We start from the raw sequence: 14,855 nt of genomic DNA, 5'->3' as shown, positions 1-14,855 counted from the left end.
CATGCACATACAGATACTCCCCAAGTTACAATGGGGTTAGATCCCAATAAACCCATAAGTTGAAAATCTCTAAGTCAAAAATGTATTTAATGCACTTAACCCATCAAACATCATAACTCAGCCTAGCCTACCTTAAACGTGCTCAGAACACTTACATTAGTCCACAATTCAGCAAAATCATCTAACACAAAACCAATTTTAAAATGAAATGTTGTATATCCTAGGAAATTTATTGAATATTATACTGAAAGTGAAAAACAGAATGATTGTACGGGTACTTGAAGTATGGTTTCAGCTGAATGTGTATCTCTTCTGCACCATTGTAAAGTTGAAAAATTGTAAGTTGAACCATCATAAGTCAGTGACTTTCTGTATAATTCAGCTCCAGGCCAGCCATCATAATGGAAAATATAACCACTAAATGTCTAATTCCCTATTGAGACATGGAGTTGATTCCGTTTTAGTCTTTACTTATCTGTTTACAAAATTTGTGATCTAGAAACACATTTTTTAATGTATTCCTAATTTTCTCTTATTATTAAAGGCTATTTCTTCTCATTCCATAAAAAAATCAGAAAAAAAAGATTATAATTAATATACATGAAATCACTTAGCACATTTCCCAAACAATATTTTTTTATTTTATTTATTTATTTATTTTTTATTTTAGCGTATTATGGGGGTCCAACAATATTTTTAATGGCATTCTTGAAATGTTGAAGTTAGATGGGTTTGGGGCTCAGAAAAATTGTGTTTGGTATCTCAAAATTCTTTCATCCTGCACTATATTAAAGAGATCCACACAGAAATATAAGTACAAGGTACAGACTCATCAAATGCCACTTTGAGTACCTTGCTACTTTGTCTTATTTTATTATGTTTGTGGCTAAGTGATAATATTTAAGGGCAATGCTGTTTTCTGTCTTCTCAAGGGCATTGTTGGAAAGACCTTGACTTAATGATATTGTAAGGTCTGTTCTGCTGCATTTGTGTCATAACTGGGACACTGACATGTTTTTTTCAGCTTTCTGACAGTGTCTTATCTACTCATTGTCAAGATCACTCTTATTCAGTTCATCTGAAAAAAGATGTCATGTTATACCAGTAACATAACAATACATCTGTCAAAATCAGTTGCACCCAGAACAAGAGATACAAAAAAAGAACTGATAATACTCAGAAATCCTAGCAGTATTTTCTACAATTCATAAGTCAAAGATTTTTTTGAGGCAATTACCCTTGAGAGTGCATTTATGTAATAAATGAGAAGCTAGGAAAACCCAATAAAATATGAAACTATTTTTCAACTGGTAAGCTGACTTCTTCCAGTCAACAAAATGACATTCTAGTTTACTCATCTTGTTTCATTTCACAAAATTATTACAGCTACTTGTATGCCCAAATATGCATTTCATAGAGATTATTCATCATATTTTATGTAATATCTTTGTATATACCACCCCCCAAATTTGTTTTCAACTATCTGATGCAGCTATCTTTTCAAAATTCAGAGGTTTTATTTTTTTTCATATTTTGCTAATGTGCTTATAAAGAATTCATTCACCAAGCACATATGAATAAACACTGCATTCTGCACAAAGAATAATGTTAACTGAACAATTATTCCTTGTTATATAGCTGAATGAATGTGCCTGGTAAAAACATAACTGTGTCAAATACAAATAATGTGTGTCCTATGCTTATTAGATTACAATAAATTAAGAAAAATTCCAATAAGACCGACTTTAAATGCTGACACATTTGGAGCAATGCAGTTATCTCTGAGTTAATGTATCGCTTAAAGGCAACTATGATAGTAATGATTTTATTTTAGATAAAGACTATTTTTGGAATTAGCTACCAAGAGAATTTTTTCCCATTACAGGTTTAGCCTGTGTTATTTTAGCCTACTAGTTCTTTTTTTTTCTCTCTCTCTCTTTTCCACTATTGTTATGATTACATTATAATGGTCACATTCATCGTCCGCGGCACCTAAAGCTTTTGTGCCTAGAATATTTCAATCAGCAAAATAAGGTAGTGAAAAACACATAAGACAATTGACGCCTAAAGCAATGGCATATCGTTTTATCTCTTAAACTGAGGGCACTTGCGATTTTCTTCTCACTTTTACCTACTGCCAACTTGCTTCACAGCTACACAACTATGCAATTCATTGGATTCATTCAATGAACATTTATTTAACCCATCTTGTTTGAGGCATTGTGCCAGATCCTGGGGTAAGAGAATATTCAACACAAACATGGCCCCTGCCCTGATGGTGCATATATTTACTGAAGACAGATAATATTTAGCAAGTGAACAAATAAGTTCACAAAACTATTATAACAGGCATTCTGATCAAGAGGAACAGAAGGCTGGCGTCACTTAAGATAGTTGAGAGAGGGCTCTCAGTTCCGTGGTGTAGAAACCTGAGGCGAAGGCGGATCCTAACCAGTAATTCTGCCATTCTACAGTCTTCAAGTCTGAAAACTCTTCCCCATAAACTAGAATTACTCCTGGAATATTGCATTTGAGAGGCCTAGACATTTTCCCAACACTGCCCCTTTCACTATCATAAAAGAAAGCTCCGAGAATTGCTGAGAAACTACAATGACAGGAAATAATTTGATGCTCAGAAGTAGGAGTGAGACAGGCTCACCTTGTAAAAATGGCCCTGAAAGGAAGAAAGTGCAGAAGGAGAGGAATTGACCAACTGGCTCAAATCACATCACAGATTTTACATGTACGTAAACAATACCCATCAGGAAAAAAATACTAAGTGTAATTCAGAATGTGAATACATTATCAGTACAGGAAAACTTCAAGTAACATACATGTAATATACAGACATGGATTCTCATAAAATAAAAAAAATTCTGGATGATTCTTAACAGTATTATTTTGGATAGAACACTCACTTATGATAGCTCACTTTTTAAAGGTCACTTTTGTAAAAAGTTATTTACACAACATATCTGATATATAAAAAATACAATTTTAAACGGTAATCATAAAATACTGAGCTATGATGCATAAAGTTAATGATATAAAAGCCTGGAAAAAAATCTTTTGAGAGAGACAGAGAGCATTTGAATTCTATATATCATCAACACCTAGCTCTCCAAGTCTGCTGGTCGAGGAGATAGGTATATAGTCTCTCTTGAAAGTGATCTTACCACTGTTAAAAAAAATTGGAAAAACTGGAAATAAAGCAAAGAAATAACTTCTCATCTTCTCCATGTCATACTGGAGCATTTTCTAACAGGTAAAGATTATTTAATTCTAGGTGAATTAATAAATTCTGATTTTACAATTTATTATTGATTAAGGTCAGATTCTGTAAAGTTTACATTTTAATTTGTAGGTTTTTGCCCAGCAGAGATGCAAATGACTTCTATCTGGTAGAAAATCTATCCCCAACGGTTATGGTTTAATGCCCCTTTAGACAGTAATACTTGTATACTTACCGAGTATTCCAACATTCTTTCTTGGATTCCTATACATACTGAGTCTCTTGAATTTTCTTTGAGCTAGCTTTACCATCCTTCTGATTCCTTCATTAATGAATTAAATACATCTTCGACATGTACATATTCTATATTTGAATGAGTATCGTGTTTTTATGCTTTTGAAAATTTTACTTTAAGATTACTAACTTTAAAAGTACACTTCAACTTCACATCAATGACCAGGAAAGCAATATTTCAAGTCTTAGCTATCATCCATAATGCTCAGGGCAAATTTATTTTTGATATTCCACAAAGATTCTCAGATTTTTGAAGTCTTAAAAAAGCACTGCCAATGCTAACACATTCTCATAAAAAAATAATTCAAGGTGATTCATAACAACATTTTTATATCAAAACTAATCTATAAAAGATCTAATTTGAGCGAATAGAATTAATAAAATTAATCCAACTCAATGTTTAGAAACACTAAATTAAGCATTCTTAAACATTATAACATTAGTATTAGTATTATACTAATAACAAAATAACATTAGTATTTAAATTAACAGTCAATATCACATTTATTCCTATTTTTTGTCAAATACCTTTGGGAAAAGAATATTTTCAACAAGGTTGAATTGTATAAATAGGAAAAGCAGAGATATCAGGGAATTGACTATAGGAAAAATGAGAAATCTGAAGTTAACAAGTTTGTAACAGTAAAAGACCTACAGTCCAAAGATGTAGGAGGAGACTTAATGATCAATTGAAAGGAAGAATTATTTTTCTAATCGTGTATTTCTTCATGAGTATGCTTATAACCAAAGTCATATTTTTAATGATTGGATTATTGAGATTAATAACGTGGCTCTGTCATATTCTGGCTCACTATGGGTAGGGCATGAATTCCAGTTTTCCAGTAACAAGTGGCAAATTGTTCTGACATATTTTTCTCTTTTTAGTCTAGCCCCCTTTTTGGTCATTTGTAATAGTATATATTACTGTTTAGCCTAGTGGTTAAGGTAACTAGTCTGTGTGGGTTTGAATCCTCATTCTACCTTGGGCAAGTGAATTAGTTTCCACTGTGGTTTGGATGTCCTTTGTCTCTGACAAAACTCACACTAAAATTTGATCCCCATTGTGGTGTTGTTGGGAGGTGGGTCCTGGTGGGAAGTGTTTGGGTCTTGGGGGCACACCCCTCATGAATGGCTGGTTACTCTTCTCTTGGTCTCCCTGTCTTTAATGATCTGGATAAATTCTCATGGGAATTGACAAGTTTCTGAAAGAGAAAGTAGGTTGTGATAAAACAGGATGTACTTGCTTGTGTCTGCTTCCCCTTTGACATTCTCTACCATGTTTGTTTATTTATTTATTTATTTATTTATTTATTTATTTATTTATTTCGGCATATTATGGGAGTACAGATTTTAAGGTTTCAATAAATGCTCCACCATGTTTTGATCCAACACAAAAGCCCTCCCCAGGAGCCTAGCAAATGCAGACACTGTGCTTCTTGAACTTCCCAGCTGGCAGAACCACCAACTCAATAAATCTCTTTTTTTTTAAATCAATTACCCAGCCTCAGGTATTCTGTTTTAGCAACACAGAACAGACTAAGACAGTTTCCTATTATTGCTGTAATAAGTAACTCTAAATATATTCACTTAAAAACATCACAAATTTATTATCTTACAATTGGAATCTAGGAGTCCTAAAATCAAAGTGTTGGCAGGAGCTGCCTTCCTTCTGAGGTCCCTAAAAAATAATCCCTTTTTTTGCCTGTTTTACCTTCTAGAGATAACTTAGCTCATGATACCTTCCTCCATGTGAGCAGTATCATAGCATCTTCAAATATTTCTCTCTCTCTCTCTCTCAGTCCCTCTATATATATCTCATTTCTGTATTCACAGTCACATCTCCTTCTTTGACTCTGATCCTTCTCCCACTTCCTTCTTACAAGGATTTTTATAATTACAATGAGTCCACCTGGCTAAGCCAGAATAATCTCCCCATCACAAAATCCTGAATTACATCTGCAAAGTGCCTTTACATATTTATAGTGTAAATAAAGATGTTTACAGTTTAAACATATTTACAGGTTTCAGGAACTAAGATCTTTGATGAGACATTATTCTATCACAGCCCAGTTATTTAACCTCTTTGTTGCTGTTTCCTCATCTATAAAATGAGAACAATAACAGTATAGTCTTCATGGGATTGTTGTATGAATATATATCTCCATAATTTTTAGAACTTTGCACACAATTGGCAATCAATAAATATTAGCAACTACTAATGCTAATGCTATTATTTATTATTAGAATATTGGGCAGGAAAAGAGGTAAGCAGAAAATAGTTTAATAAATACCTTTGGTGTATTTTGACTCTTTAAAAAATAATAAATTTCTAAGGTGCACAAGAAACCCTTAATAATCAATGTCATTGTCAGGTTATGCAGCAAGAATGATTTCGAGGCCATCTGTGGGTTCTGTGGCTTTCTCTCTGTCTGTCAGCTCCTGCCTGAGCTGACTCACCACAGCCATCATCTGTGACCTGATTCCTCCTTAGTGAATACCTCCATCTCAAATCTGCTCATTTAGAGAAGAATCAAGGAAAGAAGAGAATGACAGAAATCGCAGGCCCTACTCCCATATCAATTCTCCCTGTGACCCCGGGTATGATCTGCTTTATTTACATGATGCAGAAATACAATCTCCCATAGAATTAAGAGCTTTGCAACAGAAAATATTCAAATACCTCTCAGGGAGTTGTGTTGGAAGTAGTATTGCTAAGACGTGTCTTCTTCCCTTCTGCCTACAGCACAAATTTATGGAGAGCTTTCTATGAGGACAGTGGAAGACACAGCAATGCATTAAAACAAAGAACGCTTTCTGTTTTTTCTAAAGAGTTTACAGTCAATTGGAGAAGACACACATCCCTGAGATGCGATTATTCATGCCTGTGCTGAGAGCTTCACTTCTGTATCAGGGCTGGGCCCTGAGTGATTTCTAACATGTGCAGGAGAAAGAGTCGATCCGCTTCAGCCTCTGCAAAGGGTGTCAACTAAATTGCAGAAATGCTTTACCCTCTTGAGCAGCAAACTATTCTTCTGCCTCTGCATATTTCACATGCAAACACACTGCTCATTGTAAAAAAAAAATCCACTTTACCTGTTATCTGGCCCTCTCCCCTGCATCCTACACTTTCTCCAGAAGTTTGAGGCTACTCAAATTTTGAGGGGTTGTCTCTTGAAAAAGTAATGTCCTCCCCACCTTCCAAGTGGATTACTAAGAAAAATATCCAAGAGCATGATTTCTTAAATTGAGCTCCATGTTCAGCCATATTATAATCAACTGAGAATAATCTAATGATATCCCCATAAACATTTAACATTGTGGGCATGACCTTATGTCCACCAAATTATAATGTCTGGAGTTCTAACCTGGAACCCAGGAATACGGGTCCCTGAGAAATTCTAAGGCAGATGACAGCATGAAAGGTTGTTTGACAGGAAGAACAAGTAGATTCCCTAAGCCTATTCTCTGAAAATAAATAACATCACTGCATATTGAATTATACCATGGAAAATGAATGTTTTATTTATTTATACTGTGGGTGGTACTTGCAGAAAGTTGTGAAGGTAGTAGAGATTTGTCCCTGAAAGATGTTTCAGGGATAAATTGGTTCTGTGAGTTAAACTATGAATCATGGTGTTATAGATGAGGCCAGATGACTAAAAAACTTAAAAGAGAAAAATTGGAATAGAAAATTCATGAACTGGAAAACCAACTTTTCAATAATAGAAAATTAACATATTTGAAGGTCATTAAAGGGACACTATAGTGTTCTATTAATTCTTTGGGAATCGCCCCAAAATAGGAATAGAGCAATACTGCTATCTTCAAAGATCAGAGAAAAAAATAATATAGATCTTTCATACCCTGGAAAAAAGGGCTGTACACCAATCTCCTCCTGGTTAAACATCCAGTCAGCTTTAAACACTGATCATACTGTTTCTTTATTTGAAAATTATTGCCCATGAATTACTAAACAAACAGAGGTCCAATTTTGACTTCTAAGAAATACAAATCAGACTGAGTCACTGTTAAACTATTATGCAGTGAAATATTAAACCGACAGCATGATGTATGAGCACTTGAGATCCGCATTGCTGAACTGGGGTTTTAAAGCAATAGAAAGGGGAGAGGCCAAGCGCTCAAGAAATCAACAGGAAATAGGTTGCACTATTTTTGCATAGTAGCATAAAAGAACACAGGATGATTTAAGGGACTCTTAAGTTTAAAACAACTAAAATTAATACAGTAAAAAGGAAGAAGGCACAGAAATCAAGTGCTGTATAAACCACAGGGAAAAGGTGACTTTACTACTGTGGTTTTAAATAGACTGAGTTAAGGTCAGCAACAACACGCCAGGAGGTTACGAGAACAGACATGATCACCGTTACTTAAATATCAATCCAAATTAACCTTTTAAATAGATTTAAAATTAGTAACATCTCCTATGTCAAGGACACTTGAATGCATCATTGGAAGATGTAAGTTGTATTTCCATCTCTAATATTTATTTGTAACTTTTATAATGTCACGGAAGTCACTTAAACGCTGATTCTTAGTTTCCTCATTTGAAATATGTAGAGAATAATTCCACAAGCATGCTGTAGGGATCGAATGCAAGTATCAAAATGCCTCAACATTTATTATTTTGTATGGTATTATTATCATTTTCATAATATCAACATTTGGAATCTCATATGTTTATTTCAAAGATGTCTCTCCTTTGAGAAATTGCTGCTGTGCAAATGCAATACATTTATAATTTTTACATATTTATTATTCAGTTTGCATCATGGCAAATCAGATTTTTTTCTTGATTCAACCACATAACAAAGAGTTATTGAACACTGACTGTGCCAACTGCTACAGTGGGAGCTGGTGTTGTTACAGCGAATACATCTGTCTTCATGGATCCTCTAATCTGAAGGAAAGGACAGCTAGCAAATCCTGCTGTGTGGACAGATATCTTTACAAACTGTAAGGGGAGCATGAAAGGAAAGAACAGGGTTATAGGAAAATTTTGAAGAGAACAATTTAAATGAGGTTGGCGATCAAGACAATATCTGTTAGGAAAGTGATATTTAAGCTGAGTAGGTTAGCACTGTGTAAATGGGGGTCAGGGAAGAAGGAGAAAGAAGGAAAATGGAGGGGATGGGGATGGGAGAGAGTGGGGACAGTTGGGAGAGTGAGAAATGCTGCAGAGGGATGGATGGTGAGGGCAAGAAGTAAATGGAAATGGTCCACAAGGAGGTGGACCTTGTGAAGGCTTGGTTCCAGGTTTTTTTAGGACAATTCTATTTTGGTTTTGTCCTTAGTCTTAGGATATAACAATTGGTCCTCAGGTGTAGCCTTTACTTCCAAGGCAATGCCCTTGGGGCATTTCATTGAAAGCCCAAAGTGTTTAACAAATCCCTCTACGAAGGCAGCACTTGAGCTCCAAAGGTGGTCTTTCCAGCACTAAGTAGATACTGAAATCTTCAGACCTTCCAACTCCTGGCTCCTGCTTTTCTCCTAAACTCCTTGGTGTCTCATCTGGAGCACTGAAGTCCAGGAATCGGCCAGGGATTTTAAGGGAATGTGTTTGCAGGATGTGGGACCCTCCCTCTCTGACCTCCTCCCTTTAAATATTCCCTCTTCCATTTCTAGCCACTCTGACAACCTTGAACTCTGACCTCTGTCCCCCTCAGCCTCCTACACTTTGCTTATCCTTAGGAAAAGGCAAGTGAAATGTGGATCTCCTGAAATTGGCTCTCCTTTTTACAATAATCAAGTCCTCTCAAGTGTCTGCCTGTTTCTGAGTTGAACTTTAGATCTTTGAAGCAGGTTTTTTAAAATATATTTTACCCAGCACTTATAATTTTTTGTGGGCACAGGTTAGTCCAGTAAAGGCTACTCTGCCATAACTGATATATACAAGCAAATCTTTTTGTGAACTTTGATAGTTACTTTGATCCATTCATTTATTTATAGGGGCAAAATAAACATATTCTAATTCTATTATTTATTTTTATCTATTATGCAGAATATTTCTTTAAAGAGAAATTCTTTCTCCTCTTCTACTAGATTACCTTGAGGTAGAGATCACACAGGAAAAGCAGGATAAATGCTTAATGTTCTCTCTTCATTTATTAGTTTTCAAAATGAGGAGTTGGATCCTTAATGTGTCTTATAGGTGACCAATGGGGCCTTTAATTTTTTTTATTATTATTATCATCATGAACCCATTCACTGAAATATATTTAATTAGTTTCAAAATGTAGCAGTTTTTATCTTTATTGATACTAAAACATTTCCATTTTCTTGATCGGTGAGAGCCTCCTCAATTGGCCCTGAATTCTTTTGACCCTGATAGGTTTTCATAGTTTCCTTGTTTCCTCATTTTCCAGTATTATAATAGCTAACCTTATTTTATTTTAATAGAACTCCACTTATCATCAAATTAGAATCTTAAGACTAAACTTTGCAAAGAATTAGAGAATGTATCCTCTTAGATTTTAGGCCAACCAGAATCTATCTTGTTTTTAAACTTTGAGATAAAATAGGATTCCTCAGCTACCATATTAGCTGATAAATGATCTGAATGCAGAAACTGTGTAATTCACTTCAGTCAAGCTTCTAGCAGTTAACATGTGGGAGTTGCTCAGTAAATAGATATAGAATTCAATTATAACTATTCTTTATGGTAAATCTGATGCATTTATTGCTCTTCATTTTTCCCCCTTAACCAGTCATGTACTATGAGAGATCAGTATCCTTAACGGACAGACTTTTATTAAGCATTCTTGCAGTGTTTTGTTTTTTTTTTCTTACCCAGGTGAATATCCATGCTTCTCATGCTACTTATATTTCTTATTGATATGTTTTCTAAACTTAAATCTACTTATGGTAGCATGTAATTCCAATTTTCCATATTTTTTACATTATGAAATGTACATTCTCATTTTTAAAAAGTTAACATGAGTTTTATAATTATTGACATATCCTATTGATTAAATATTACCCACAATTTTCTCTTAAACAGTCTGCAATTAAGCAATTAAACACAATAGTGTGACACTTCTACGCATTTACTCTCATCCTATCTTCTCACTCAGTTTCCCCTGTGCCCTATTTCCTGATCTTTAACAGGTTGAATATGCCAGTAGGATGATGGGGGAAGCATTCCTGAGGCTTATCAAGGCTCACCGTTCATTCATTCATCTGTCCAGTAAGAAGACTAATGACAGAAAAAGGACATCTGGTTGCAACCCAGTATAATGAGGGCATGCTGTGATTAGGGGAAGAAAGGTTGTTCTATGAGTGGGTGGGAACATCCCTGATCTGAATGTGGGTATCAGGGAAGTTGTCAAAACCAGCGATTTTTATGTGGAGAAAAGAGAATGAGTAAGAGAGTTATCTAGACATAGCAATGAAGTCTGGATATGTGGTGATTGCCATAGGCATCATGCAAATACCCTAAGGCTAGAGAAATCATGAAATCATGGCATGTCAAAGAAATCGAAATTAGTTCAGTTTGGCTTGACAGTTGGATGTGCTTATTCTGTTGAGGATGAGGAAGAGATGATCGTGGATTGCAAAATGAGGGTATTTATACAGTAACTAGAAAAAAGGAATTTAGAAATTATACTAAGGTCAATTGCCTTAGCAATTCATCTGCAATTAAAGAACATTATCTCCTGCGGTTTAATTGCCACTTCCTAAGGGTATCTGAGATACATTCACTTTCACCCAGTCATTTTTCTTCCCCTACTTTTGTTTACCTTTGTTTACTTTTCTTTGAGACATTCAATAGAGTACTATTTCTTTATCATCAAACATTGTCTCTCCCTTTCTTTCTTCTACCAGGTATTTCTTTCCGTACATCTCTTCTCTGGATTTATAAACATGTTCACAGCCGCTATGGCCAAGATATCTGAAATTTATACTTTCTCTTTGATCCCATAAAATTTACCTCCTATTTCTCTCATTACTCAGGAAACAACTTCAAGTTTACTGACATAAAAGTAGAACATGCTTTTTGATATGGATTTTCCATTCACTTGATGTTCCCTTCATAACAAGTTATTGCTCTAACTCGCTGGAGTGGAGGGCAATAAATAAAATTATGTGTGGTTCTCACAATGGCCACTTTTCTGCAATATTCACAAGACTGGCTTGCATCTGTAACTTCACCAAATACATGGATTAGGCACAAGGGGGACCTGGTATAAAAATGTTTACACTACCTGAAAAATAGAATAAAGGACCTACTTTTATTATGATAGAAATGCACTGTTATTTTTCAAGTTGTGAGTAGTTGTTCAAACATAGCACTTTATATTTTTATCATTAATAGTGGTACAATGAAAGGAATGCTTCATTATTTAATACCAATAATGATACTTACATAAGTTTTAATTCTATTATCTTCAACCCGGAGCCCTTGGAGTTCCAGCCTTCCATATTTCAAAGGCACTTGAATTCAGTGAGTCAACGATGGGATGAATTATCTCTTTTGCTCCCTTCTAGAACCTATTTCTTTTCCAGGGCACCACCCCGTAAATGATACTATCTTCCAGATGGTTGTTCAAATATGATAACTCAGTCTCCCCTCACATACAGTGACTAAGATCTCTTGATTGAGTATCCTTGGAATGATTCAAATCTGCCTACCTAACGCTTTACTGATTGCTGTTCTGTAGTTTGGGGCTTCACTGCCACTTGCACAAATAAGAACAAAAACTTCCTAATGAGCTGCTGTTTCCATATTTAACCCTGCAATTATACCCCTCATTTCAGTCTGAATGATCATACTCAAATAGGAACTGACCATTCCATCCATCCTCTTTCTTGTGCTTGACTGGGCTCCACCACTTCTCCTATTTGGACTATCCTCTCAGCTTCGCATGTGAAAATATCTGCATGTTAGTTTCAAAATCTACTGTTACAAACTTTCTTATACTAAACTCAATTTATCAATCACTCTAACCCTCACACCCTACACTCATGCTACAATATTTTGCATTTAGTTTGCACAATTTTTCCAACCTTGCACATGCCCATCTTTATAAAGAAAACATACGTTATTTTAGAATTTCTTCCTATACCCAATACCTGGTAGAGTTCTCTTTTATCAAGTGCCAAATAAATACTTAAAAGGCAAATACATGTAGTTGTCAAGAACACTGGCTTTGGAAAGTGGTGAATCTGATTTTAAACCCTAGATCTAACACAGGTATGTAGTCCTAGGTAAACTTCTTAATTTCTCCAAGATTCACTTTCTTCCACGTTGGGAGATATGAAGCACCACTCTGATGTGTACCACTTGAGTTAACGATTCAGGCAAGGCCCAACTAAGAGTCACATTAACTTGGTGCAGGGGGAAGATACAGACGGGAGAGACTGGTGGGTTGCATGCAAACGCCCGGTAGTCTTCCTCAGGCTCAGGAGAAACCTACTTCATTGGATGTGGATGTCCTGTGGCTGTGATCCAAAAAAGAGACCCTGCCACCCCCACACACCACTTCTCCTTTTATAGGGAATGAGAGAATGGCCTTGTGCATCTGGAAAATGTTCAATCAGATCTTGGATCTCTGCTACTCCAGGGAGTCGTAGACAAGCTCTTGCAGCTTATGCTGGTAGCAACTGCAACCCTACCTTCTGAGGATGGGAAAGCCAGTGGTCCCAGTTATTTCTGTGCTAAGCAACTCAGCAAGCTCTATGGTTCATTTGGTAAACAATTCTGCTTGTCTCCTCTGACTCCTGCATAAAACGGCATTATTCGTAGAACAGCTTCACTGTACTTTTAGGACTAAATCAGAAAATGCCTGTTCTTGTAGTCTCTGTTCATATGAACTGTTCCATAAGTGATGGCTGTATGGTATCATGCTTTATCAAATTATATTTTGCAAGGCAGATGCTATGACTAAGAGGAGAATGTGAGTGTGCCTGTGGTGTAATTGAGGGATTAAAGTTAATTTGATCAAATACATTCCCATCCAGTACTCACACCCCACCCATTCTTGGGATATTTTCTGGCTATCTGTGAAAATATTTTTTCTATTAAGTTTATTACTTTTTCCCTTTTAATAGTAATTTAAAATTATACAACCATTATTTTACATTGACTCCCAGCCGTACCATTTCATTACATGTGCTTAAGCTTGAGTTTAAGATCATTTTAGCTTCCAGTACTGCTACTTCAGTTATGGGTCCATATGGAAAGAAGACTGACAGCGTGCTAACCCCAAAGACAGAAAATGAAGTCACAGGAAAAGAATGCTCCACAGAGTGGCAGATCAAGAAAAGCAGGGGAGATTTGAGTTGTCATTAGTCACACAGCAGCAGAGAACTCAAAGGAACCTGCACCATAGCAGCCACTACCGTAAGGACATTACAATTGGCACTTCAGTTTCAAAGTGCAAAACAGCATCAATAGTCTCATTAAGTTAATATTGAGTTTACATCCTAGACTGAATGCATTTCAATCTTATTTTCCATCATATGGCACGAGTTTCGCTAAACTCTATGATCCAAAGTCAAATAAGATTGACTGTCCAAGTTCTGGTTTCCAATGTCTTAATTGGAGTAGGATTTTTTTAAAAGGATGACTCATTCAAATATGATAATTATGAAGCTAGCAGCTAACATGGAGCAGCTAAGCTAGATTGTTGAGGCCAAGAAAGCCGGCAGTTAAGCTGGGCAGATGGTGAGAAGTAAGCCGCCCACGGACTCATCTCAGCCATCCAACAGCTGGAGGGAGCATGAGCAGGGGCTTGAGTTCTGGAGTTTGGCAGACAATGCTGCAAACCCAGCTCTGCTGCCTCCTACCTGGGTGGCTTCAGCAAGTCAACCACCTCTGCTAGCTTTAGCTTTCTCATTTACAAAGTGGGAAAATGGAATAATTACCTAGTATATACTTATCCAGGCTATTTTGAGGAATCATAAACTGCTTCCAATAGCACACATAATAAGCACACAGCAAAATTTCCTATTTCTAGAGTTATAGAAATTAAGGCTATCGACATTAATATTAATATGGCTATTATTGCTATTAATATTATATTAATACTCTTATTGTTCTATAGGTCTAGAGGGAACAAGTTTGTTGATTAGGTTGGATGGTGGAAATGGGTCCTGGGAATGTTGCTACATACACCAGGAGACCCGTACAATGTGTAAGACATGGTCTTTCTGTCTGGCACAGCCTACACAGCTTCAACAAGCCAATCGACCTCTTTGTGACATACTTTCCTTTTATGTAAATAAAGTGAACCAGAACCTAATGAGTTCACATCACAAAGTGATAGATTGTGTGTGGAAAAAAAAGCATTAGTGGTGAAAAAATAAACAT

The 14,855-nt window shown here is 35.9% G+C and overlaps 1 protein-coding gene across 1 annotated transcript in view; it reads right to left on the bottom strand.

The window, feature by feature from the left end:
• CNTNAP4 (contactin associated protein family member 4) overlaps positions 1 to 14,855 on the bottom strand; it is a 239,678-nt gene that overhangs the window by 105,323 nt on the left and 119,500 nt on the right. The gene's annotated exons all lie outside the window — the stretch shown is intronic.

This window comes from Microcebus murinus, chromosome 20 (genome assembly GCF_040939455.1).
Source record: "Microcebus murinus isolate Inina chromosome 20, M.murinus_Inina_mat1.0, whole genome shotgun sequence".
Taxonomy (NCBI): Eukaryota; Metazoa; Chordata; class Mammalia; order Primates; family Cheirogaleidae; genus Microcebus; species Microcebus murinus.
The sequence above is the reverse complement of the archived record's forward strand: the minus strand, read 5'-3'. Positions and strand labels throughout refer to the sequence as shown.